The sequence below is a fragment of the Lepisosteus oculatus genome, chromosome 7 (assembly GCF_040954835.1).
Source record: "Lepisosteus oculatus isolate fLepOcu1 chromosome 7, fLepOcu1.hap2, whole genome shotgun sequence".
Lineage (NCBI taxonomy): Eukaryota > Metazoa > Chordata > Actinopteri > Semionotiformes > Lepisosteidae > Lepisosteus > Lepisosteus oculatus.
The window spans coordinates 49,698,675-49,714,707 of NC_090702.1; the positions used below are offsets into that span (position 1 = coordinate 49,698,675).

The following is a 16,033-nucleotide window of genomic DNA, read 5'->3' on the forward strand; positions in this document are numbered from 1 at the left end:
TCCAAAGTCACATTACAGTATAAATAACACTTTGCTCTGAGTTTTTTCTTGATAATTGGGTGCTATCACTTGTGCCCTAGCATTAGTGCTTTGCCCTGTGGTCAAAATCTTGTCTGCGACGTCTGTATATCCTGGTCTTGTTAAACGAATGTTTTTCATGCTCTTAACACTGTCGCTATTTCTGGGGCCTGTTGTGATCTTTTCCATGAATGTGCTGTATATGGCAAGTGTTTTAAAGGCACACGAATCTGGAGTGGTTTGAAAACCACATACATCTAAAACTTTTCAAACCGTTTCCCATCAGACTGCTTTCGTTGCATTTGCCTATATCGTTTCATTGCAAATGAGCATGGTAACCTACAGTAGTACATAAACCATTTTTCCCTCCAGATATGAAACTGTTGGATTTTCTGACAGAAATGACTTGCAGAATGCAGTGGAAGTGATCATTCAGCATAACGTTACTGAAATTTGTACAGTACAAGTGGGGGGAGGAAGAACACCTTTTTTGCAGGCATTCTTGTTTCTGGCAGAATGACCTTGGTTGCTAGGCATTGGATTCCTGTAATACTGTAGCACATTGCACAGCTGTCTCAGACCTGAGATAGCAGGCATTTTCATGAGGCCTGACTGACCTAATGACAGGACAGGGAGCGCAGTGGTCCAGCAGTGTCCGTACAATGATGGCAGAGTAATAATATGAATATTTGACATGTAACTGATCGGTTCACATGGAAGCAACTAAGCAGTGTTCACAAACTGTACCAATGCACCATTGCTTTTCTTTGCTGTGATCATAAACCACGTTTTCTCCATCCATTCTCATTAGTTTCATTTAAATGCTTATACCTTTTTGTTGAAGAGTTCATACTTTTGTACAGTAGCTTGGAATTATGTTACACATGACCTGTTCAGCTCTTCACTAACGCATATTAACAACGCACTCGAGGGAAGGCGCCATCATTAGTTAAAGCCTAGTTGAGCACTGATTGAGAACTTTGAACATAATGCTGTCTGACCCCAGACAGGCCGGCTGTGCCCGCTGTTCAGAGTAAGCAAGCCTTTTCTGCGGCCCTTTTGTGACTTTTCAGCAGAGTAGGAAAAAAAAAGGAAGTGCTCCAGCGCTTCTCTCTAGGTGGGTAGGCGGGATTTATAGACTACATTTTTAACCAAACTCTGACAAATCCCACCAGGTGAATTGAGGGTAGAAAGCATCTTGTTAATTGTTTGGCTTGTGATGAAAGGAATGCCTGAAGCAAATATCTTCACCTGTCAAGGTTAAGAATTTTAAAAGGTTTTTTTATTGCTGAACGGGTGCTAATGTAATCAGCTATAAACTAATGACATTTTATGGCCTCTTGACTTTGGGAGTCAAGGGATAAGGGTTTGCTCTTTGACATCCTGCATTGCTGGGCTTGTGTGCATAGATGATGGACACTGTTTTTAACCAGAGGATGTTTCATGAGAATTTAATGAAATGAGTGTGTGATTTAATAAGATTAAATTTTCCACTGAAACTGCTTTCTTCCAGAGGATTTTTAAGTCGTTTCCTGATCACTGGGAAACCATTGTTTGCTGTTTTTTAATTCTGAAATTGAGGGAAAAAAAATAAAGTGTATGTTTCGATTACTTTTTGTGTCTTCTTTGTTTTATTGGGAGACGGGTATTAACCTCATGGTGTGCATATTATATCCACGTCTTTTTGGTGAATTTAAAACGTTTGTTAGATCAGCACATTAATGTCGAAGAGAGCACTGAGAAACCTGTATGGAAATGTATAAATTATCGTGCCAGATTGGGGTTGAGTGCTGTTACGTAACGTTGGTGTAATTAATTCAACGTTCAGATGTTCTTTGTTGATCAAGAATGCCTGCAGTGGTCAGTGTAGAGCACTGTGACTGGTTGCCATATCTTTCTAGGAGATGATGGGCGGTAGTCTGCTTGTTCATCCAAGAGGTCCCTGGAGCATCACATCTGAGCAGATGTAATGTGACTTTTTCAAACATAGATGAAAAAGACTTGACAAATAGGCCAGCCTCTGATTTTGAAGATTGTCATTTTTTATACAGTATATATATATAATGGAACCAGGTAAGGGATCTACTGTATCATACAGCACATCTTCAGATTTTTTTCCTACTGCACACCAGTAAAGAAAAAACATATAAAAACATCTATGAGGTCAAAAGCCATAAAGATTTTGGATATGACTTAATTTTTGGCACCACTAAGTTGCATCATTAAGAACTTGAAATGGGCTCACCTGATGAAGTATCCTTTTTAGTGACCTATAGACACCTATTTTGCAGAATTAACTAATAAATGTACTGCTGGAGCCTTTCTGTATTCTGCTGTACATTCAGAACTACAGGGTGAACTACAAAGATGAGCCCAGAGACTAGCTGATTTTATTGGGGTATCTTACCGTACTGTTCCATGATTTATAATGTTTATCAGAACAGTGAAATTAAATACTTATATTTAATCTGCAGTAACTTAAAATTAATGTATTTTCTAGAAAGAAATCATTGGAATTAAAAATCTCAATAGTATTCTTAAAAAGTTATCTTCTCATTACCAGTATGTTGGACCGACTGTGTAATGGCTGATGTTACACAATCTTATTTTCTTACAAAGATGATTTGCCTGTCGATACTCAAAGGATGTGGAGTACATCCTTTTTTACTTTACTGTAAGATTTTATTCTTTCACACCTACAGTCCTTTGAGACATCAAAACAGGACACCGATACAGTATGTTAAACCAATCAATGAATAAAATGAAAAAAAAAAGTTTTACGATGCTGTAGAGACAGTTACACTACATTGATATCATGTGTCAATTATATTCTTCCGGTACAGGAAACAGTGGAAACATTGTTAAATCCAGTCAATTGCTGGAATAAGAAGGCTGCCCATTTTATACAAGAAATCTTTCTTTATTCATCACTTAACTCCGTTCAACTGGAAAGGGCAAGTTCGTGTTTCGTGCTGTTTTGATACTGTTGTGGATGGGTGAAGAGGAGAGGAAGCCTGCTCTGAATCTCTTGTGTGCATGCTTCATCTCTGTTAAAGTCAGGAGCTTTTATCGCTTTTGCAAGCTACACCTTTTATTACTTCAACCATGGGCTTTTAAGTCCTGGTATTTTTTTTTTATTTGTATGGATTTTTGTGTTCCATTTCTTTATGATAATAGCACCACAAAAGCTAAGGTTTTGATCTAGAAAGCGACAAGAACTTTTCTTGCCAGTAGAACTGATATATATATATATATGCCGGCAACCTCGTTCCTGTGTTGTTCTAAAACATAACTTTGTTTGCTTGTGATAATTTAATTCCTTTGATACTCTTAGCAATTGTTTGTTTTGAGAGCTTTGTATTTCTGGTTAAGATTACCTTGGTGGCTGTCTTTGTGTTTGCTTGCAAGTAGAAGCCGTCAGGTATGAGACCTTTTACATTCACTTACAAAGACTAAGGAACTCATATTTTCCTAGGTGTGGAATCTGAATTAAGTGCCAGACGTATACCCTTGAACCTCCTGTCAAGATCTGTGAAAGGTTATAGTCCTCTGTTTTCTGTGGAGGGCAAAGGTCTTTATACCATTATAGGCTCAACCTCCAAATAATGATTGAGCTTTACTAATGCAGAATGTTCTTTTCAAGCTTACATGTGCCTCTTCTCTTTATACTCTGCTTCTTTTGTCATGTCTTAATGAAAAAAATACAGTAATTGAATGCCACAGCGTGCTTGTTTTTAAAAAGCAACAGCCAATATGAATATGGGGCAGATACTGTGGTGGGTTTGGTTACCTGTGGCCCTAGCAACTTGGATTCAGCATGTAGTGTGAATTTCTGACTAAATGTTATTGCCAAAAACTGGTGTAGTCAGTACATTCCTTTGCTAGCTGTACTGTTCTCATTTTGTGTAAATATCCAAAGTCTTGGACCAGCTTCTTCATTGCACACTAGGGTACCATGATTCATAACTTTAGTGATCCAATTCTGGAAAAAATTGTAGTGTGCTTTCAGCAGTTAATTAGTCGGAAGCTCACCATGTGTCCACACTGAAAAAGTCAATTGTAGAGCTTCACAATGGAGGGATGTAGCCTTTAAAACTTGGATTATTAGGCATGCCTTTACACAAAGGGCTGTGGAGGTATGGAAAAAGTTACCCAGCCATGTTGTTAAAGCCAGTTCCCTGGCTTCCTATACGAATTTGTATAAGGTGAGCTCATGTCAGACACAGAACCAGTTCCTTAGATTAGTTATCTTTTAGCAACCAAACTAGTAAAATGGGCCAATGGGCTCCTTTTGTTTGTAACCTTTTTTATGTTCATGGCAAATAGTTTGCTGATGTGATTGAAACTAAATGGACATTTAATAATAGAGAGGAAAACTTTTCGGATTAGTCTTTCTAGAATTTCAAGTTTCTAACCCTAAGAAATTAAGGGATATTTTGATGCTCTTTGTACAGTCAAAGTGTCCTAATAAGGCTGCAAGGACTGTGCTAACTATGTGATCACCCCCACTCCCAGCAATTCTTGCAAACTTTGGAAACTCCTGGGAGAGCTGATTTTTGTTTAAAAACAATATTATTTTAATAATGTGCAGAAAACCGCCTTTGTGCTAAAAGGCTCTGCACATCAATCAAATTAACAGCCATTAAATACGTTTGCCAAAACTTCTTCAGGATGTACAGGGTATTTTTATAAACTTTGTTACATTTTTAATCCATCTTTAAAAATAGGAAACCTATTTTTTGGTCTAAATATTTTACACAGCTCATTATCTGGATCATACTGCAGTATAAAAATGATTTCCCCTCAGATTTCAGACTGGGACCCTTTGCACCTGTTGGTTCATGCCAAGAATAGCAGTGACAGAATTGTATAAAGTTTGGGTACTTTTACTTTATTTTAGGAGTTTCCTGTAGGCTATGTGCGGTAGGTCTTTAATACTTCCATGCTAGCACCTGTAAAAGGCTAGATATATATTTTGTGACCAGCTTTCACTAATCAATAGCTCATAAAGTACATGTCCTGAATGCGTCACTCATAAGGTAACAATATGTCATTTCCTAGTACTCAACAAACTCTTTCGGTGACAGAGTTTCAATTTGTGACTCGCAAAGGACCACTGAAGTACAGTAGTATGACTTTTTTGTATAAAGGGAGCTCATGTCAGACATAGAACCAAACAAAAGCCAAAGAATATGTATACCACTCTTAGGATATTTATTTAGCTCACAGTTACCTACAAAGGTCTGTTTCAAATCAACAAGGTTTTTATTAATCTATTTTGTTTTTTCCCCCCTTATTAAATTGCTCATGTTTTAGGCAAATTAACAGCACTTGATAAAACCTCTGGATGCAGTAGCATTTCTCCAGTATTAATAGATTATATTTTGTCTGTTTAGTTAACAGCTTGTTGATGAATATCTTATGTAGTAGACTGTGTTGAAAGATTGCTCTAAAGATTTTAATATTCTAGCTTTGGTATTGGTAATTTATGCTGTTATATAAAGATCGGTATTAAAAATGTATTGGAATCTGCACACTAGATATGCTCAAGGCATTACTGTGCTGTTCTTTCAATTCGATGATAATAAACCAAGTTTTTGATGTAGTTATGGGCAATAATGTTGTAATGTGCTGATGGGAATTTTTAGACACATTCTTGAACTAGTTAGCCAGGTTGGGAAAGTAGTTTTCTAATAGAGATGCTGTCAGAACTGCTATACAGAAAAGTGATTTCCAGCCTTGTATTGGGCATTATAAGAAACATTACAAAAAAGTGGCCATTAAGACCACCTAGTTTGTTTGGTTAGTAGCTAATTGACCTGATTCTTATCCAGCCCTTTGTTGAAGGAAGCTGGTGTATCAACTTCAAGTAAATGACTGAGGAGTTTGTTCCACACCCCCACAATCCTTTGTGTAAAGAAGTGTCCCTAGTTTCAGTTTTGATTCTGCAGAAATCTATTGAGTTGTCTTCTGTCAATGGTTGTGAATATTCTGAAGATTGGAATCTGATCCTCTTTTGAGTTTCGAAACTACAATTTTTAACTTGTTAAACCTTTTTTGCAACGGTGTTACCATAATTGTACACCGTATTCTAAGCGAGATCTTCCACCTGCATTGCACAATTTTAACATTTTGCATAAAGTGATATCATCCCTTGAATTATAATTAAAAGTGAAAAATGTATACTCTGACTTGGGTGTTTTTACTTCCCCACAGTCTAGAAGAGATTGAAAATAAATCAGTTTTGTGATAAATTGCTGTATTTTTAGAAAAACAATATACACAAATAAGTATGAAAATGCAGTGAATAAACTCATAATCTGAACTGTGATTATTGATCTCTTTAAACAAAGTAAGATCAGATTAGTTTCAACCTCACTCTTCACCTAGAAATATCAGATTTGTAAGGACTCAAGGCCCTGTATGGCAAGTGGTTACTACCCAGATTAAGACTTCACTTGTATTTATCAAGTCTACTATTTATCAAGATAGAAAACTCCTTGATTTTCATAATTGATTGATCCCAGTGGGATGTTAAAACTCAGAGCAGGATTTTCTTTTCCAAGTGCGGAAAAAGCCTTCATCCCCATTTCCCTCGGAGCAGAGACATTTCTTGGCGGCACTCCATTTGGTTAATCAGCATAAATTCAAACACCTGCCTGCTCTTCATTCAAATACTCTGAGTTGCTAAAGCAATGCCAGCCATTTCTTCAGTTTTCTGTTTTACTACTCTTTGGAGCACAGTCTTCATAAACCAATGGCTCAAACAACTGCAATGATGGGATCTCTGTGTTTTGTTTGCCAAAGGTTATGACCTGTTCCACCAGCTCCACTTAAAGATTCCACATGTTTAGACATACCAGTTCACAGGGGGTTCTGGTGGGTGATCTGGAACAGCAAAAAAATATGCTTTGCATTTAGCTTTTTACATAACTCGCTTTTACATGAGTTTTCTCATCATTGCTTTGTTTTTGTCTTGTTCTTAACATTCGCAGAAAATGGGTCTGTTGAATCCTCGTATTGCATTCACAGACTAGTGCTCTAAATTACTTGGAATAGGCAATAAAGGGGAGCCTCCAGATTGTCAGCTGGGTCTTCAAAGCTGGACCTGTCAGTCGCTCTATATCTCCTCTAACAGGCAGCACCAAAAAAAGCTGCAAGAGTCTAAAAACAAAGAATTCTGGGTTTTGTCCATCCAGTACCTAAGATGCCTAAAATGCACCACGTTTAAATATTAATATGTTAACAATATACAGTATAAAAATATGTTTATACTGTATATAAATCTGGCTAAATAATTTGAGATGTAGATCTATTTTTGCTAATTCTGTTCAACTGATGCTTTTATACTAGCTGGTCTAGTTTCAAAATGATCAATGAACTGTAAAAACACTTTAAAAATAAATTTCAACAGGTATGCAAAGTTGGTTAATGCAATTTAACATTTAACACAATAAACAGACCAGTAACTCTGACAAAAGAACAAGGTACTGTATGTATTTCAGGTAAAATATAAATTGCTTTAGGTTGTTAGACTTTAGTGAGCATATTTTATTATCAAGCTTGTGTTTTCAGCATTTTAGGGTGTGGCTGTTCAGCCTGAAAGTACTGCGACAGACACACCACAGAATTCGGCTGCAGTCTTCCTACGGTCTGTCCTTTAACCCGAGGTTAATCCTGTGAAGGACAGAGACCCTTTGTTGAACTTTATGAAAGTCTCGGCAGTAGACACTTTATTTGACGATGCATATTTGTAGACCATGCAAAAAGTGTTTTATGTGCAGATAGGCCAACTTAGATCTCAGATGTCTGTTGTGCAACACGTAGGTTTTGTTTGTTTTCCCCTGACCTCTTTCTTCTATCTGAGCAAAGCCTGGACACTCGTTTCTCATTTGTTATGGATTCCTTTTCCATTTCGTGGAAGGCTAGGGGCCCTATGTATCATATTTGTTTTTCTCCGTTTAACGATTTGAGTCTAATTCACGGTACAGAACACATCTAACTATCTCAACTGTCGGCATATTCTGCTGAAATGGTCGTTAGTTTAAAAATCTTTCTTAAGGCAAATAATCGGCTTGAAGTTTTTGTGTAGGTAACTATATGCTATAACCCTAACAGATTTAAAGAATTGTGCAGTAGAGGAATGAGTCTGAGGGCAGGTTGTTTTGAATTTTACAGAATGATTTTGTTATATAATTTAATTAATTATATGTTTTATTAACATAGGTTTTAACTTTAGGTCGGTGTTCACTTAATTAATAGAGAAGAAGGAAAACACCATGTATCCTTGTTTGGCTCTGTATGAAAAAAGATAAGCACTCATACAGTATAAAGACCCTAATCGTGAAGTAACTGCTCAGGAAGCGGTTATCCTTTCATAATGCAAGCATTGTATATTTAATATATACGCCTGATCGCTTAATCCAGCACAAGAGAAATCTAAACAGTTTTATTAAAATCTTTAGACATTTTGATATTATCACGTTCTAATAGTTTGGATTTCAGAAAGCTCTTCTACCTACCAGTAAAGCTTGCAGAATTTAAATCAGCTGATTGTGAAAATCACTTTTTCTAGGATATTGTGGTCCATGCTGCTTAGGAAGGCCCTTCTGAGTCTTCATCAGAACCCAGTGAAGACTTGCATGAGAAGTGCTGAGCCATTCTTCTGGGATTGTGTTCGTATCTGTTTGCATTGATTTCTGTCTGTTTACTGGCAATTTGGCCTCTTCACTGAGGCTCACTTCATTCTTCACTGCTTTTTTAGCTTCTGGTGAACAACTTGCGAGCATTTTCATTTAGAGAGGGCTCTGCTAGCGTCCTGAATCCCCATCCACTGGTTGGATAAGCTTTTCTGAATAGCCGTAACCTCTTGTGAACTGTTTCTAGACATTATTTATTGTTATTTCTCATGCCAAACCCTATCCAGAAGAATATGTGAGTATCGATTCACATCACTAATAATTGGATAAAAACCACTATAATAATCTGAAAAATAATCAGCTGAGGGTGAAGGGATTCTTTCATTAACTCCATTTCAGCTTTTCTCTTGTAGTCCTGTCTCTGCCTTGTGAAACCATGTTAGGCATTATTTCCATTATGTAGTTTTATATGGTAAAGCGGCTTCTTAATCCATATCAAAGGCAGAAAACTGGCTCATAACATGTAGTTCCATAGCCAGTTTTTCCAAAAGATTTGCCCCAAGCAAATCTAGTTTCCAGTTGCTGTGAACTGGAACTCGGGGAAAGCTCGTTTTCTCAACAGGCTGATCGCTACACACCGCTCTGTCGTTTCACTTGGCTGCCTCTGTTCTGTGACTGTGCCCTGTAGAGAGAGGGCTGTCAGGATCTCCCTTACCAGTGGCAGCACCCTGAAGTGAAATGCAATGTTTGCATATTGTGTTTTCTTTGGCTTTGACATCAAGTGAGTCTTGATGGACTTTCCCTCCCTCTTATTGTCTTTTTGTTTTCCCTTTTTGCTCCCTCTTTTCTTGCCCACAGTAGCAAAGAGAACAGAGAATAGCGCCTTTCCACATTATGCTGTGCCGGAGTGTGACATCACCCCTGGTTTCAGATTTCCTCTACACAGGGATGTTGACAGCTGGGATGTTTTATTTCCTCTTGTGCTCAGGCATCGGAGCGCACAACGGGGAACAGCTTCAAAGCAGTGCGTTTCCCATTGGTGAACTTAAGAAGAGCTGCCTCTGACTGATCTTTTGCATCTGGATAAAGAGTTAAACTTGTCCTCCTCTTAGACTTTGGCTCTGCGCTTCTAATGTTGTGAGATATTAAAGTGTAAGTAAACCTGAAATGCTGATTTTACTCTTTTTGTTATGTAGGTTTTCCCATTTGTTTTGAAATGTTGGATTTTAGAACTGTGGGGTTTTATTTGGGTTAGGTGCAGTACAAATAAGGCACTAGGCAGGAATTGAAATGTAGTGGTTTGCATCGTTCATGCTCAGATAACGTTTAATATCAGAAGCTGGAAGTAGCACCACAGCTTATTTTTGTTTTTTTCTTTTGTTTAATTATGCGGTGATTAGCTGTGATATTTTATTTTAAAACAAATTGAAAGATAACCTGGTGTATTATTTTATAAAACACATGCTTTGAAAGAAGCATATTTCAAATTTCATTCTATACAGGCATGCACATGAACTCTGCTAAAAATAGTAGCTTTACATAGACCTGCATGGATTTTAATGCTGTTGTTGCTCAAACTATTCCTTATCTTCCACGCAGGTTAAGGAATTAATTATATTTATTTCCTAATGTGCGTCTAGGTAAGCCAAGTGCATTGCACACTGGAAATGGGATCTTATTTCTCTGTAGTGTCATGGAATATTACAATTGTAAATGATAGATTCTAGCAGCCTGCAGGGTAATTTTAGCCAGGCAGCACAACCTCTGAGCTGCTGTTTTTCTAATCATGAAGTAACATGCGGCTTTCTTGTTCGTTATTGTCCAATTAACCTACTGTGACCTTTTTGGTTAAAAGATTAACTGGTTTCTGTTGAGGCTTTTTTTTTTTCTTGGCTTATTTCCTTTGTGCGCAAATTAATGATGGATGCATGTCAAGCTGCTCAAGTGTGCCTAAATAAAAATCCATTCTTCCAAGCCATGCCATGACCATACAGTATAAATGGCGGTGTATCCAGGAGGTGTTAAGGATGAGGGGGTGGTCTTCAGGAAGCCATCTCTCACTAGGTTATTAAAGTGGATGTTCTACCACTACCAAATGTAATGTGGACACTTTCTGAACGGCACGTTGAGTGCTTGTGTTAAAGAAACTTGTCAGAAATACTTCTCTGTGTTTTCTGCTGAACCTGATGTCTGGTTAAGTGCCTCACTCTTTCGGTCTTAATTTAGTTTTGTCAGTCAGCGGTATTGTGCAGTGGTTGGTTCCCTGGATTCAGGACTGGAAGATTGCGGGTTCAAATTCTGGGTGGGGCACAGAGTTGTACTCTTGAGTCAAGTTCTTCTTTGAGTTTTGCTTTAGTGAAATACCAAGTGTAAGTTGCATTGTATAAATGTTAGCCACATTACGTAATACTGGCAATATCTGAAGACTGTTTCGTTTAAACTGTTCTGGTGAATTTTTAGGATCATTTTGTACTGTATTTTAAGTGTAACGTTATCCTTCCCTTAATTATGTTTGCTGCAACTGATGTGTTGTTTTCGTATTTCAGTGATTTTTGGGGGGGTTTAGAAATAGCGCTGGCTTTTTAAGTTATTTTGCACATTTATTTTACAGACTTAGATTAACAATGACATAAGGCTGCTGTTCTGTAAACAACCGACCTACGGTTACAATAGCCAATACTCAGTACAGAATAATTATACTTTCATACTGCTTGCCAGGTCCTTTGACAAAGGCACAGTTTAAAAACGAGCAAACATTCTACCTACTCCCATGCTCTTGCTTTTTTTGCTTGATTGCATTGGTTTTGGATAGTTTGAGCTGTTCTGACACAAGTTGGATCAGTCAAATGCAAGTTTATCTTGACGCCTTTGTGGAGCAAACAGGTAATGTATGAATTCTATTTGTCAGAAAACGCTTTCTTTTGCGTTCTTCACTGGCATCGTTGACATTTTTAGTTTGTGTGGTGGTTTGGTTCCAGAGTGGGATGTCTTCTGTGTAAACTTTGCACGTTGTCCCTGTGTTTGCGTGGGTTTGGTCACTTCTGTTACCTCGCACCTTCCAGAGACGTGCTGCCCAGGCCAAGTAGCGTGTTTAAATTGCCCCAGTGTGCAGCTGGTATCTGCCAGGTTCGACTCCCAGTGCCCTTTTACCCTGCTGAGGAGGAAGCACCCATGGATCGTGGATGGATATCCCTTCGAAGTGGTGGCACTTGTAAAGCGCGATGACTCATTTGTGAAGTAATGGCATGTTTGGGCAAGGGTGAAAGGTGGAGATACTCATAACGGTTTTGATTTCAAAATGATTTAACTTGAAACCGGGTTTTTGCGGTTTCCGAGTGGCAAAAGGTGCCAGTTCTCACAATCAGCCCAGATTTAACAAAACGGTTCATTAATAATCCCCATCTATGAATTGGCTTCATTACTCTGCTCTCCTCCCCACCGAGAGCTGGTGTGTGGGGAGCGTTCTGGCGCACTATGGCTGCCGTCGCATCATCCAGGTGGGGCTGCACACTGGTGGTGGTGGAGGGGATCCCCATTGCCTGTAAAGCCCTTTGAGTCGAATGTCCAGAAAAGCACTACATAAGTGTAAGCAATTATTATTATTATTATTATTATTATTATTATTATTATTTTTCAATATCTTGAAAAACAGCTTGAATATGATGAGTCCACCAAGCCCTTTTGTAAGCCATGTCGGAGGGCAAAAAGCTCACTGTAACTCTGAAAAGAGAAACCCATTCCGCAGCACGCAGAAGGCTTCTGTTCCGCACGTCTCCACCTAACCCAGATTTTCACAGGTCAGAAACGAACCTTTCCCCCACCGTTGCTGGTACGCATATAGGGAATTACTGTGCCTTCGTGATACTTAGAAATAAAAACAATGATCCTATAATTACAATATTTATGCTCCAAAACTTACAAATATAAATGTTAAAAATATATAAAGTACAGTAAATAATAAACCATATTCAGTAATAAAACGCAAAATAAAATACACAGAAAATACACCAGTCTCCGTGGTGCTACTGTGACCGGATTTGCAATGTGGCTTATTCACAGTTTTCAGCAAGAAGGTGACTTGACCACATGCGGATGGTTTCCCGCGTGCGAAGCGAAAGCGAGGCTTGAGGTGTGAACCGGAGCCCTGACTGAGCCCGCTGTGCATCCGCGGCTGGAGCGCGCTGCGTCCCCTCCCCGTATCGATCCTCGGCTATCCGGGAATCGGCGGTTTTCTTGCGGGACCTGTGGGGGGCTTTTTCCACGTTAACTCGGGCGAGCCTTGCGTCACCCAGGGGAGGGAGTGGACTCGTGCGGCGCAGGTTAACCCGCTGTAAATGGCGGTGATTGCTAGCGGCAGTCTCTCTGGTGTGTGTTCTAATGAGTTACATACAGTAACTTTCCGTTTTCCTCTCCCTTATCGCACACTGAGCACTCATACAATGTGAGAACTGAATTAAAGTTGGAGAGAAGCTGGAGTTCAGAAGCATTTACGAAAAGATTGAGAAATGCCGTGATTTTCTTTGCTTCTTTTAACATGAAGCCCACTCTCCTGTAGATGTGCTGCTTTGAGCCTCATACTTAGCCAGAACAGCCACTCAGAATTCTTGCTAGATAAACCTACCAGAGTGTGGGATTCCTTTGATCGTCCCATTTTAACCAAAACCTTAAAATTTAGATTTAGACCTTTCAGAACTGCTAATCTGTGTCCCTGGGAGGTCAGCACAGAGCAACGTTGTTGTTGTTATTGGGAGTTTTGATAGGTGTGGCAAACCACTAGTGTGAAAACCACTTCTAGCTGAGCAGGCCGAGTCGGGTTTCAGTCTGTTTGAGATCATTGACCTGCATCAGGGGCCAGCAGGGTCTATTGTAATGCTGTGTTTTGGGTAGCCTGGGAGGTTGGTGGTGCCCTGCTTGAATTCGATTTTTTTGGGGTATTGAATCATTTTTTTGCATCACCCAGCCCAGATCCTCATTGAGTTTAGGAATTTCCATTACTCTTTTTCCCGGTCCTGTTGTACACAGCATCATGAAGGCATTCAATATTTTTTACGCATGATTGAACTTTTTTGTATTGTTTTTGACATTTTTGAAATGACTCTTTTTCAGAAAAAAATATCCTAGACTTCAGTCATTTACATGAAGCAATTGAGATCCAGACTTCAGAAAAGGGAATTTGACCAGCGGTAGCAGGAAATGTCTCAGCTAACCATAGGGCGTTTAGCTTGCCTCAGATATGCAATTACTCTTTAATGAGGAATGAGTCATATGCACTGCTGTGCAATAGTTTAAAAGAAAAGTCTTTGTGCCATATTCAGAAGAAAATTATTGTAGACTGGATGGATGGAAACAATCGTTTGCTCTCATTGGTTTCCTTCATATTTTACTGTAACTGTCATAAACCATTGCTGCCCTGACATTAGACTGAAATGAGGCTGTAGCCTCAAAGAGGTTTCAACAAGGAAAATCTGGTATTGGCACTAATCCGGCATTTTGCCCCTGTTCTGGCTTTACATCATGTGCTTTGGACTGACCAGGACCACTAATCCCAGTGGGCTGAAGAGAGCCGTCCTCTTGAGTCTTGAGAGTCAGCAGGTTTTTGTTTTTAAACTGTAGAAAAAATGTTTTTTCTGGAAGAAATTTTGTTCGTGTTCTTTAATTACTTTGTCAGCTATATTATTAAAGTCATCAAGCAATACAGCCAAACATTCATCATGTAAAGCTTTGACTTGATGGCCAGGTAATGTGATGGATTTTTTCGTTCCTAGAAACTTTGGTGTTAAAGGTTCAATCTGCTGTGAACTTTCATATGGGTAAAACACTTTTCTACTATTTACAGATTGCATGTTATACATTTGTAGGGATTTCTATAACTGCTTTGGCTGAGGTTACTTTTGGCTCAAGGGCTTCTATTTCTTTATAGAGGTAGATTGGTAGATTTGACATATTAGTGCTCTTTTGTACTGTGGTAGTAAGAATATGAAGGAGCAGGCTAGTTCTTTTCATTTTTTTATTACTCCATTAGATTTCAAGAGGGAGGAAATTTTGTTCTTGTAATTGAATCTGCCTTTGGGGATAATCATAAATCTCAGTGTCTGGTGGTCTTTCTAATAAAAGGCATGGTAAGCTAAACCATGGAAGAGCACAGGCGAGATGGAGAGAGATTTAAGGTGCTTTTAAGTGCTTTAAAGTCACTTTACAAGCACTAGAGAGGATGAAAGTTGTTTCATTGCGCTTGTACTCATGCGGAAAGACACCTTGTGCCAAAAGGCTGAAGTCTTAACACGTTGCACATATGACAAGTGTGTATTTTAAACACTGACAACGGTTTGTATCTAGCACACCCATGTGCAATTTTAGGAAAAAAGTGTGTCTTTAAATGAAAGGCGGCTTTTAAATTGTGCAGTGCATTAAGAGCAGCTGCAGATCCCTGCCATGTTAACATGGGCATCTCAATTTTGTCCAGTGCACTTAAGTACCTACAGTGTAAATTGCAGCTCTTGCATGAGCATCTATGTCTGGCCCTGCAAGTGGCCATGCCATGCCATGCCATGCTGCTGTGCTTGTTTTTTTTTTTTCGTGGTGTTGGGCGATACTATCTTTCAGGTACGTTTATTAATGTAGGATTCTGTTTGTCAGTTGAGCTGTGAAAAGACGTTTGTGTTGTTATGTGACTCGAATGATGGCAAGGCGGATATCTTCTCAGAGTAAAAACAACAAAGCGAATACTAGAATTCTTACCCGTTCTTAATATACCCATACAGAGAAATTTAATTAAAAGGTAATTCGGAAATAAAACGATTATATTTAAGCAACGGAATGTAATTCCAGTTTTCAGAGTGCACCAGCAGTGTTTAGAAGGATGTCATCAGAGATCCTGTAGAAACCAGATGGATCCATATGTACTCAACTTTTTAGGAAGATTTTAGCTGAGGTATTCGCTACATGTGCTTGCAGCACTATCAAGTCAGACAGAATAGTTAAAATCACTGTATTTATTTCCTAGACCCTTCAAAATACTTCATATCCCAAGTACAAGTTGTCCAAATTGGAGCAGGCTCTCCTATTCAATATATTCCACAGTTTTGTGGCAACCAACCCCTTGGTTATTTATCAGTTAACAGGATCTTTACAGCAAGTAGTAGAGCAAACTGGGGGACTTCCATTCAACTTGCTCTTCATTAGAATCTCTTACATTATAAGACTTAAAGTAGGAACATAAAGTTTGAAATGAAAGTAGGTTACGCAGCCATTTCTTGAAAGGAGTCAGTATGAGCAGCAACACGTCTTGGTACTGTATTTCTAGAAAGCAGGTGTGTCCTGTTCTCAGTTATAAATGCACTATTCCTTACTTTATACTGTACTTTTGGTCCTCTAGT

At 38.7% G+C, this 16,033-nt stretch overlaps 1 protein-coding gene across 31 annotated transcripts in view; it reads left to right on the forward strand.

Annotated features, from left to right (window-relative positions):
• The window catches only part of plekha5 (pleckstrin homology domain containing, family A member 5), a 171,226-nt gene that overhangs the window by 79,786 nt on the left and 75,407 nt on the right, over window positions 1-16,033 (forward strand). Inside the window, exon 1 of one of the 31 annotated variants that reach the window (XM_015352080.2) lies at window positions 9,573-9,809. The exons of the other annotated variants lie outside the window; for them this stretch is intronic. The gene's annotated coding sequence lies outside the window, so the exon portion shown is untranslated. Of the gene's footprint in view, window positions 1-9,572; window positions 9,810-16,033 lie in introns of those variants that run through there. 31 annotated transcript variants of the gene reach the window in all.